At 39.0% G+C, this 12,252-nt stretch overlaps 1 protein-coding gene across 5 annotated transcripts in view; it reads right to left on the bottom strand.

Moving 5' to 3' along the window:
* The window catches only part of CDH18 (cadherin 18), a 1,036,719-nt gene that overhangs the window by 507,547 nt on the left and 516,920 nt on the right, over window positions 1-12,252 (bottom strand). The window contains exon 1 of one of the 5 annotated variants that reach the window (XM_043600789.1): window positions 7,551-7,734. The exons of the other annotated variants lie outside the window; for them this stretch is intronic. The gene's annotated coding sequence lies outside the window, so the exon portion shown is untranslated. Of the gene's footprint in view, window positions 1-7,550; window positions 7,735-12,252 lie in introns of those variants that run through there. 5 annotated transcript variants of the gene reach the window in all.

Genomic DNA, 12,252 nt, shown 5'->3' with positions numbered 1-12,252 from the left:
AGGAACTACATTCTCCTTTTTTTTGTTATTTAAATAATCTTATTTAAATTTAAATAATCTCTATTATTCAAAGCCCCGTGGGGCTTGAACTCAGGAACCTGAGATCAAGAGTCACAAGCTCTTCCAACTGAACCAGTCAGGTGCCCCAGCAACTACATCCTTCTAATTGTGCAAAATGCAGCAAACAAAGTTTATCCTTTACCCTCACTGTCCCCCACTTCCCCTAATATCCTATACAATGTCAAGTCCTGGTAGCTTTAATTTCAAGATTCACCTGTTTTCCCCACCTCCACTGCTTTCTCTCTCCTACAAGTCGCCATCTTTTCTCCTCCAAATTATTGAAATAATTCGACAACTGGCCTGTTTCTGTCTAGTTGCAACCATGTGTCCGGAGTTCTTTGTTGAAATATAGTGGATTAGTCACCTTAATCCCATCTGTATTCTTCATCTTCCTTTACCACCTAACATAACAGATATCAAATTAAGTCATTTCTCTGATCAGAAATATCTAAGACTACCCCACATCTCCTAGGAAAAAATACAAAGTCTATGTACTAATCTACAGAATCTATACACAATCTGGTTTCCTTGATCTCTTTTTTTATTTTTTAATGTTTCTTTATTTTTGAGAGAGAGACAGAGACAGAATGTGAGCTGGGGAGGGGCAGAGAGAGAAGGAGACACAGGATTCGAAGCTGCTCCAGGCTCTGAGCTGTCAGCACAGAGACTGATGTGGAACTCAAACCACGAACCACGAGATCATGACCTGAGCCAAAGTCGGACACTTAACCGACTGAGCCACCCAGGCGCCCCATGGTGATCTCTTAATGGTATCTCCTTCTATGCTCCATTTCTGTTACTTCATGCCAGCTCTTCTAGCCTTCTTGTTATTCTTCTCTGGGCCCTGAATGTTTCTCCCCACTTCTGTACTTGCTTTCCCCCCGCCCCTGGGGGGTTATCAGATATCAATACTGTCCATAACCATACTTCCCCCAAGGCTTTATTCAAAGTCATCTTCTTAGTGCGGGCTTATAAGCCATAAAAGCCAAAATATAAACTGCCATTTATTTCTCCAAAACTTTTATTCCACATCCCACTTTTATTCCCCCCCTTAATAATGGTATTTTCTACAATATATTATTTCCCTTGTAAAACATCCCTCTTCTAAAATAGAATGCAACCTCCATAAATGAATTTAACATTTAATACAGTAAAATATAATCTAGTATTTAACATGACTATTTTTACTTTAAAAATATGGCAAATCATCTTAAAAGTAGAATTTCAATTACCAGAATTGAAAATCTTACTGAATAATCTTTTGGATTATAGAACCAATCAGCCAATAAACAGGTTCTCTATAAAAGCAACAAAATTGCATGAAGCTAAAATAATCTGTTTATATTTTCATGGTTCATTTAATGATATCACATGAAGGCTAAAGATACTAATTACACATGTTTAAATATATAAATAGTACAGAAAAATTGGAAGATACACATTTTGTCTCAATACATTATCCAACTCAATGGTTGTAGGTTAAGTGTCTGACTCTTGATTTTGGCTCACGTCATGATGTCACGGTTCATGAGATAGAGCCCCAATGGGAGGCCCCACTGTCACTCTCTATCACTCAAAATAAATAAACAAAAAAAAATCAAAATATAAATAAATTATAAAATTTTGTATTGAGTTTAATATTCAGGTTCCATCAATTTGTCATTTTGGGATTGATCTGAATTCTTAAGCTTAACTTCTTGAATGATTTCTTAATTTTTAAATACTTTGTATTGTTTCCTATTGGTTTATTCCCACAATTGGCATGTAAGGAAGTCCGCCTTTTCCCGCCACTGGCCATGGACTGAAAGTTGCTTTTCAAAGTTGGTATATTAATTTTCACTTCCACAAGGGATAACTATAAATAAGAGTTTTATCACACTTTTGCCTCTTGGTTTCAAGACGGTTGGTTTCAAAAATTATTTGTATTATGATGATCCAATAGGTTAAAATGGCATTGAGCCTTCATTTAAATCCCACTGATGACTGTGAGGTTAACCCAGACAGATATTTTTATTTAAAATACTTGTGGTATCAGGTAGACTGAAAATAACTGGGTCAAGTGAAATTGCCAGTCACACCAGATTGTGCATAGTTATATAGAAATCATATATATTGTCCCAAGGGCATAAATATAATGACAATAAAAATCTATTTGAAGATCCTTATGATCACAGAAACAGAAGTAAAATGGAAAGGATAGTTGAATTCCTTTTTTGTCAGTGGAGGTACCTGCAAAGTCCAAATTCATTTTACTGGCAATTTATCTATTACATCCCATTCACTGTGAGTGAAATATTAGATAAGGCATAGTCTAAGGGAGCTCAGTTAAGTGAAATAGTTGCTTTATTCGATATTTCACTCAAATACGTGTAGGGATTGAGTCTGTTCATTTTATTCTCAGATTACCAAGAAGTTTCCTAAATTGATGTAGCCACAGTGTAGAAGTGTACATATCAGAATTTTCTGGAATCTACAGAAGCAACATCCAGACATATCGGGATACACTACAGTGAATATTCTTAAACCTGCTCTTACATTTCCCTGAAGCCCATTTCTTTTCCTGAAAATCTCTTCCAGGAACATATGCCACACTTAAAAGTCAAAACACTAACAGCAATGATAGAGATACTAAATTATTTACTTTGTTTTGGCCTTCTCTTTACTATTAAAAAACATTATAATTGAGGATTACTTAAATGAATGATAATAATCCATACAATCATATGCGATAGTCAAAATGTATACTCTCACTATGGCAGGGACGTCAACCAATGTGAAATCACCCTGATCTAATAAGAAGAGAAAGCTGTACACAAACGTGTGTCCCTAACATTGAACTAGAGTTAAATGCCAGATCTGTGCATAATGGTCTACTGGATTCTTGCTAAATATTCATGAATTCTCTATAAACGCACATGGAACAGTGAACACACTATAAAATTAGTTGGGTATAATATTGAGCTGTGTTTATTGTATCTGTATGCATATGCTTATATGAATGCATACATCTGTGAGGAAATGCATCTTTAAATTTAAATCTCTATTTTAGAATTATATGTAGATATCCACATGAATCCATTCATTAAAAATCACTTTGAAAATACATACCAAATTGGTAGTAACTGTTAAATGGATTTTATTAAAGAGTAAAGTTCAAGATGCATTCTAGATTTCACATTTCTGTATTTTTAAACAAATTATGAATGTAGATAATATGGGGAAGGATGGAAATGAGAGAATAAGGAGGTTTGTCTATAACTTAAATCACATTTCAAAATGAAGATGTTTTATTTCATCCATAAAAAAATAAGAATACTGACATTTGTACAAATGAGCAAAGGGGAGAGAGAGAGAGAGAGACAGAGACAGAGAGAGAGAGAGAGAGAGAGACAGAGAAGCCAAGAAACAGACTGTTAATTATAGAGAACAGACTGATGGTTACCAGAGGGGCAGAGGTGGGGGGATCGGTTAAATACGTGATGGTGATTAAGGAGTGCCCTAGTAATGAGCACCGGGCGTTGAATCAACACTATATTGTACTATATTGTACACCTGAAACTAATATTACACTGTATGTTAACTAACTGGAATTGAAATAACAAAACAAAAATACTGCCATTTCTTACAGATAATCTTTAACCACAATAGCTGGAAGATTTAGCACGATGAGTCAATTCTCATCAAACAAATCATCAAAGACATTGAACCTATGATAATTTACTAAGGTTGGTACAGATCTTTATAGACTGCAACCCATTTTAACACCTTGTATTATTTGATTCTCATGCCTATTCCTATCTCCTTTTGCAGATGAGGAAAAAATGGCCTACATACAAGGGACATTAACACAAGTAATCAAGGTCAGGATCAAGTTCTTCTATGTCTCCAAATCATTAAGCTCAATATTTTTTTTTATTGTGCCACACATCACCACCTATTAAGAACTATGCTTTTAAAATCAAAATGTTTTCCTTTTACTTCTGGACACTTCTAACATTATAAACTACTCCAAGCACATGGAATTACTAGACTGAATACCCACTCCTGACATTCCAAACATATACATACTCCAAAAAAAAATAATAAGCAAAAGCTATTATAGAAGAGAAAGAATCAGTATCTTGAATTTACTTATAATTTATATTAAAGGCTCATATGAAAAAAAAATTAAGTGAAATGTGCCTTCAACCTCCACACGTACATTTGCTTTTTCTCATTTTGTATTTTCTTTTGTTCCTACAAATGATAGCATATGATGACACAGCCCAATCTTTCAGTTTATAGAAAAAGTAATACTGCTAACACAAACTTCCAGAGTTCATGTTAGGGACTTAATGAAACACCTAAAATTTGAAATCCATCCCAAGCAAGAGAAGAGGAATCATCACAGAGCATCCAAAATGAACTATACATGGGCAGTTGTCCACTCAAACCATATATTGTATGACCTTTTTCCGCACACAGTCTTTAGGTTTTTCTACAGCAGTGCTTTTCAATGAGACAGGGGTGCAAGTCGCCCCCCCCACCCCAAGGAAATAGTTAACAATGCCTGCAGATATTTTTGGTTGTCACGATCTGGAGATGCTGCTACTGGCATTGTGTGGGTAGAAAACAGGGATGCTGCTTGGCATCCTACAAAACACAGGACAGCCTCCCTAACCCATAAGAATTATACAGCCTACCATATCAACAACACCAAGGTTCAGAACCCCTTCCCTAGCAGCTCTTGGGTGGCTCAGTTGGTTAAGCTTCCGACTTGGGCTCAGGTCATGATCTTGTGGTTCACAAGTTCGAGCCCTGGGTCAGGCTCTGTGCTGACAACTCAGATCCTAGAGCCTGCTTAGGATCCTGCGTCTCCCTCCCTCTCTGCCCCTCCCCTACTCGTGTTCTCTCAAAAATAAACATTTAAAAAAATTCGTAAAAGACTTTACCTAAAATATAGTTCTGTAGGCATGTATACTGCAACTATATGAACGGCAGATATTATGCAAATTAAAAAGTTTGAAATCCTCCACTTATTAAAATAAAAAAAGCAAAACAGCATCTCACATACTTGCAGTCTTTAATCTCTCAATTTTTCTTCTAACTTTTCACTCGACTACACTGTATCAAATACAGGGATTTGAGATCAGTAAACCTTTTTTAGGTCAATAAGTTCAATATGTTTTATCCTAAATCTATTGAAAAGTATATGCACGTCCAGATTCTAAAGGATGATTATATCAGGTTGCAAATATCTCAGGGTTACTTCAAATTTCTAATCACCAATGAGACAAATACAGGACACGTGTGAGATACACGCTGTGGAAGTGTAGTTTGTATTCATCAGACCACAAAAATCAACATGAAGCACAATAACGATATTTACATAGGGCAATAAAAAGCACCATATATTTACTATATATAGCACCCTTTGTCTAAAGAATTTATGAAGTTGGGCTGACTCATTCATTCTCAAGATTCCATTTTATCCATCTGAAATAGAGCATCAGGAGGAATAATTTCCAATTGCCCAACATACAGATTTTATTCAAGCACCGGTTGGTATTGACTACGTTTGCAACTGTGATAACCAATTATATTCAACATGCACTAGACAGAGTTATAGCTAGAGTTTCCCAGCTCTTACCTTCTTTCTACTATCATATTTTCCTTTACTATTGGGTAATCTTCAGTTGGACATTTCTGTGGCATTTAAAAGAGTGAATCCTCATTTTCTACCTCTCACTCTTGGCAGGAAATCAGACTTCACCATTGGCATCATTTTTGGTTTTTTTGTTTGTTTGTTTGTTTTGTCTTTTCCCTTCTTACGTTAGCTATGTCTGTGAAAATCATCAGTATTATGGTTTATAAAATACTTATCCAACAAGGCATTAAATGAATGTGTTATTAAGAGAATGAGTGGGCTGACCTACACTAGGTTAATTAATTATCAAGAAACCCAGAATTAACTACCTAACAGGAGGCTGGAAAGAAACCAGCATCATGATTGGTGCTTGGACCGGCGTGTTAGAGCACAGAACTAATTCTCTACCAGGATCGTATCCCGCGTTCCCCTCCCACATCGAGCCAGATACACCAGAGATCTAATCTGGACTTCAAACTCTTGATTTAGAATATTTTCTGCAGTAAGACAAGTCCACTAAAATAAAAGAGAACCATTACTGCATAAGGGAAGCCCCCTGCTTTGAGAAATCTGTGGGTGATCTCAGAGTGGAAAATAAAGGTTCCCAAACATTGTCAGAGCTTAAGGTTATTTTATTTATGTGTTTATTTATTTTACTTATTTTTTTTTTTTGGCTACACAATAAAATCTTTCTCTGATCTGTCTCTCTCAGCTCAAAGCAGTGATGCCATCACCTGAACGAACAGAAGACCATAATAATTTTAGCTAAGAATTTTATTTCAGGATTTCTTGATATCTAGCAGGGAAATAGCAAGGAGCATGTACTCTTGATTAATCTGAAAGTTCATTAAGTACCACAGGATTGATATAAGGAAATACTGTAACAACCAGCCAATAAAATTGTATATTTTCACCTGTTACATGACAGGTTTGCTCAGTTCCACATCCGCACGTACAACACACACACACACACACACACACACACACAGGCATATAAACATGCATAAGGCACAACTTTACCTTGATTTTTAGACGCAAACATTAATAGATATCAGTGTTATTCCCACAGGTTCAAGAAGTTAAGAAGGGTAAATGAATCAGAGTTAGCAACCATAAGGGCATATACTAAATAAAGTGTGCTGCTAATCACAGGAGCCTACCTGATTCCTTTTTATGCATCATTTATAGTGCCCTTTAAAAGAAGTAAAAGTTTCATCTTAAGCGTTAATAAGCACTTACGGAAGCAATTCAGGGGAAAATAAAGAAGAATGAAAGAGAGAAAAAAGAAAATGAGCGTTGCTCTCCTGCGGCTTCAGACCTCAGCTCTCAGGAAATTTTAGAGGATATTGGCAAGGCAATAATTAAAAAGCACCACCAAAATTCCAGTTGCGACGTCCCTGTTTCTATTCTCACAATGCTCCCCCTCACTTTCACAGTTAGACATACGTGACGGCTCAATTTGAGGCCATCACTACTCAAAGGTGCCTTGCGGACTCCTTCCAACTTCTTCGGGGGGCAGGGCGGACCACAGCACCATCCACCGAGAAACATAAACAGATACCCAGCCGGCTTCTTAAGACTCACATTCCATAGGCTCTACAGCAACACTCCTGGGTAAGAAAATTTCAAAAAAAAAAAAAAAAAAAATGTATCCCAGCCCCAAGGCTTCCGAGGCATCAGCCCCAACTTTCCCGCTCGCCCTAGATCCTGCGAAGCCAATCCGGGAGGAGCATCTCACCAAACACTGGTTTTGACTCAGAACCGGGTAAGCAGCCCCACCGCCCCCCCCCCCCAAAATAAATAAATAAAATGCAATAGATAGTAATGTCGCTACAGAGTAAAGTGTCGTCTACGGAAGCCTTACCTTGGCTGACTTGCCCCGACTGGCGGAAAGGAACTTAATTTACGAGCAGCAAAGAGGGGACTCCCCCCCGCGCTCAGGGCACAGCCACCTCGTCCTCGGAGAGCCCCAGCCTCGGCTCAGCGCTCCTGGAGCCCCGGGCTCCGCGGCTCCGGCTGCTGCAGCTCCCGAGCGCGCCTCTGATTGGCTGGCGGAGCCCGTCCGCCTGATGCTCTCCTCTGCCCGTCTCTCCTCCTTCCTCTCCTCCCCGCTCTCCGGCCGCTGCCTTTCCCTTCTGCTTCTGTCTCCTTCTCCGCCCCCCCCCCCGCGCCCCCCCCCCCCCCACATCGTGCAGCTTTGGGGCCGCGCAAATGGACACCCTTTAGAGCCCTCCCTGCAAGGTCAGGTGGAAAGCGATGCCCTTAATTAAAAAAAAAAAAAAAAAAATTAAACCCCTAGACCAACAGCAGCATCATTAGCATCACCGCTCTTGGGGGAAAAGGAAAAAAAAAAAAAAAAAAAAAAGAGGATTCCGAGAAGGTGTAGACCCTCCGTTCTCTGCGGGGAGGGGAAACTGGGGGGCGGGGGGGGGGGCGACAAGGGGTTTGACTATATCAGATGGCGTGGGAGTAGACGTTGGGAGGGACCCGGAGGAAAAGCAGCCAGGACAGGCACTGCTGTGGCAGGCGGGTAATAAATTTTCCTATTTCCGTGCAAAGTCGTCACAGCCTGCTAAACATTCAACTGCTGGCTCATTCATCAGTGATCCATAGTCCGGCGGTAGCCGTGAGATTTAGCTTGAGTGATGCCCTTTAATGCCTTACCCCAAAGTACTCGAGGCATGGACGGTTTATAGGAGATAGAGCGTTCCCTTGGAGGTCAGCATTCTATTTGGAAAGATAAATAGGAACTCCAGTGCCTCGCCTACCCCCTTTTGCCCGCACCAGGGAAACGCTCTCTCACACTTAAACTTCTCAACTCTTATCACTCCGGAGTAAATTAAAACGCTTTGTAAGGTACATAGATTTTGATAACAAGGATTCGGGCCCTGACTGGCGGTATTCAAAATTAATGTGAAATAGCTTCGGCACTTTCCCCCAGCGCAAAGTCACCCACATCCACTCCTTAAGAACATGGGGCATCCTTAAAGGAGTGTAGCAAGGGACTGTAGGAGTTTATCTCAACTGAATGGTTATTCCGAGGGTCACTTTGCAGGTGTATCAAGAATTCCACAAGACCCTCAGACACTGCCTCCAGGAAGACGGCAGCATTACTTGCTCCCATCCTATAAATGCTCAGGTTCAGAGATTCAAAGGAACAAAGACATAAACTTAAGAGACGCGGTAGGATGGGGAAAGAGACCCTGTAAAGTCCAGGAGACGTGGATTCAAATCCTGATTCGGACTTTTTTCTATACCCAATGCGTATATGGCGTTTCACTGCTGAGAGGATGCTTCTCTTTAAAATCGAGAAGGCGATCTTGACTTCAGAGGGTCTCTGCAAAGATTAAAGGAAAATCTCTGCCATTGTGCTTAATCCACGAGAAACTTTTAATAAACTTTAGTTCATGTCTAATCATCTCCTTTCGTTCCGCTTCCAGAGAGGTCAAAGAGGTTGAGAAGTAGGTGGTATTTCCAGGAAACGTCTAGTGCCTAAGCTGAGATGTTTTGAGTCAACGAGTTATATTTTACTATCATTATTTAGCTTGAGTGAGGTGAAAAGTGAAGGGACTTAATTTGGTTTGGGTGTTTGAAGCGATTAAACAAACTAACAGAAACAATGCAAAAAGCATTTGCATCGGACAGTTTCTGGTTGGGAAGGGACTGTGCATTTAAGTGAAAAGTTACTCCTAAGAAAGATGTTAGAAGTCATTTGAAAATTGCCAAAAACTCAACTCAGGGAAAAGTAGAACTGAAACGATAGCATCAGAATAATGAGCCAATGTTGTTTTATGTTTTGTATATCTTCTCTCATGCAGCTTCTGATTTAAATGAGATTTTCCTTGCATAGTAGCCAAACATAAGTTCTTGTTTGTGTTTATTGAAGGAAGTATTGAAAAATTATCCACTTCAAGGTTTTTCGGTTTACGAACTCATGGCAGGCAGCACGAGGAAAGGGATTGTTGTGAAAAATAATAGGGGATATAAAGAGGAGTTTGGGGTCTGTAAGAGGTCATGTAATTTAATTTTAAAATTTCGCATTATGACATCCTCTAGAGAAGCCGGTTTAACTGCCTCTAGTTGAGGGAAATAAACTGTTTGCCAGCTTGCCAGTGAAGCTTTTGCTGAGACACCAGCAATGAGCTTCCTAGGGATACACTTGAAAATAAGATGTGTTTTCACTAGTCTTCCTTGGTGGTTTTCCCTGGATAAGACCCTAATAAGCACATCTAGTGGCCAGTCATAATGGAAGTCAACAGGCACTTGCTCCTGAGTGGGATGGCATACGGAGGGATTTGTCAGCATCAACAAACAATACAACCCATTTCTAGAAAAAGAATCGATTCACCAGGGGAGGATTTGTATCTCTGAGACTGCATCCAGATTAAGGGCTCGAGATTCTCCACAAATCCAGTGATGTAATGTACGCTGGATTTCAATGGTTTCCAAAATTTCATACCTGAAACTATGCCAACCTTCTCTCGCCATAGAAAGGTGAACCTGTCAGCCGCTAACTGATTCTCTTATATTTTCAGCTTAAGAAGAATAAAGTGAGTAAACCAATGTGGAACACGCTGCCAGGTGGTGGGCAGGTGTTTATTTTCTCCTTATGTCAAAGATTACTTCAAAAAACTGAACAATGTATCAGTCAGCAGAATTTATTACAGAGTTAATCTTTGAAACTGAAACCATGGACATTTCTGATCCCAGTCCCCACTGCCGTTACCTTGGGAGAGTTATAAGAATCATTTTCACCAGTGACAGAGAAGCATCAGACACACAATTGATGCTGGTCAGACTATAGAAACTGGAAAGAAGAAATTGTAATGCTAAACTGTGATCATTCTCTGAGAGACAGACTCAGGAAATTGTCTCTTTAGATGTTATCTCATGCTCAGTTTTACCTGGAAATTCAGAAGGCTATGCAATATTTTCAAATCTAAAGAAAGAAGGAATAAACGGAAATGCGAGGATTGCCCTTGTTATAATTCAGCATGTAGAATGGTCAACTGTACAAACTTGTTACTGTGGTTGTTTCTTTTATTATTATTATTTTTTTAATTTGTTTATTTAAATTGAAAGTAGTTAATGTACAGGGTAGTATTGGTTTCAGGAGTAGAACCCAGGGATTCATCACTTACATATAACACCCAGTGCTCATCAAGTGCCATCCTTTTAATGCCCATCACCCATTTAGCCCATCCCCCCACCTACCTCCCCTCCAGAAACCCTCAGTTTGTTCTATGTATTTAAGAGTCTCTTATAGTTATGTGGATCATATGTCACTGAAATTACTGAAAGTGTACTAACATTTAAAAATGATCTGAGTTTTATGTAAACAGAAACAGCTGCTGAAAACGTGAATCAATACGCAATTTCCTTTACAGCTATTTTATTTTATGTGTTTGGGTAACGGGTAGTGCAGATTGTGCATATCTCTTTAAAAGAAAGAAAACAGATTAATAAAAATATTGTCTCTAATTGTATGATTAAAGATGACCTAATAAAGTTAGCCTTTACTCGTGCTATTATCACATTTCAAATTAGGAATTAAAGAGTACTGGGAAAATATTGATATACGACAATGAAGAAGAGTGATCTATCAAAAATATTTCAAACTACATGTATAATTACTTTTAAAAATTAGCACCTCCCTTACTCATAATGATAGTTAGATAAATGAATGCACTTTTTAAGAAAAATTTCTTCTGGGGTGCCTGGGTGGCTCAGTTGGGTGAGGAGCCGACTTCCTCTCAGGTCATGATCTCACAGCTCAAAGGCCTGTGACTTCAAGCCCTGCATCAGGCTCTGTACTGACAGCTCAGAGCCTAGAGCCTACTTCCAATTATGTGTCTCCCTCTCTCTCCGTCCCTACCCTGATCTCTCTCTCTCTCTCTCTCTCAAAAATAAATATTAAAAATTTTTTTAAAAAACCCAAAAATTTCTTCAGTCCATGTAAAATATCAACAACCAATAAGCTTGTTTACATCTAACAGAACAGAATTGTTAATTGACAAGAAAAAGTAAAACTCAATTTCTTATTTTATTTTATTTTATTTTATTTTATTTTATTTTATTTTGAGAGAGAGAGAGGGAGAGAATCCCAAGCACGCTCTGCATTATCAGCAAGGAGTCCCATGTGGGGCTCTAACTCACTAAATGGGAGATGACGACCTGAACAGAAATAAAGTGCCAGACATTCAACTGACTGAGCTACCCAGGGGTCCCGAACCCCTGAATTTCTATGTATACAGTTTGATTTATATAGATAGCTATTGCACTGTAAATGACAGAATGAGGATACTGGTTCCCAGATAAGTGAAAATTTACTAATGTACCCTAGTTTCCCAAGATTAATTTTTGGACAAAAATTACACAAAGTACATAACAGAATTTCTAATTTTTAATGTTTTTATTGGGGGGAGGGGGGGAGAGAGAGAGAGAGAGAGAAAGAGAGCGAGCGAGCATGATCAGGGGAGGGGCACAGAGAGAGGGAGAGGGAGAAACCCAAGCAGGCTCCCGGCTGCGATCACAGAGCCCAACGTGGGGCCCAATCCCACAAACTG

This window comes from Prionailurus bengalensis, chromosome A1 (assembly GCF_016509475.1).
Source record: "Prionailurus bengalensis isolate Pbe53 chromosome A1, Fcat_Pben_1.1_paternal_pri, whole genome shotgun sequence".
Lineage (NCBI taxonomy): Eukaryota > Metazoa > Chordata > Mammalia > Carnivora > Felidae > Prionailurus > Prionailurus bengalensis.
The sequence above is the reverse complement of the archived record's forward strand: the minus strand, read 5'-3'. Positions and strand labels throughout refer to the sequence as shown.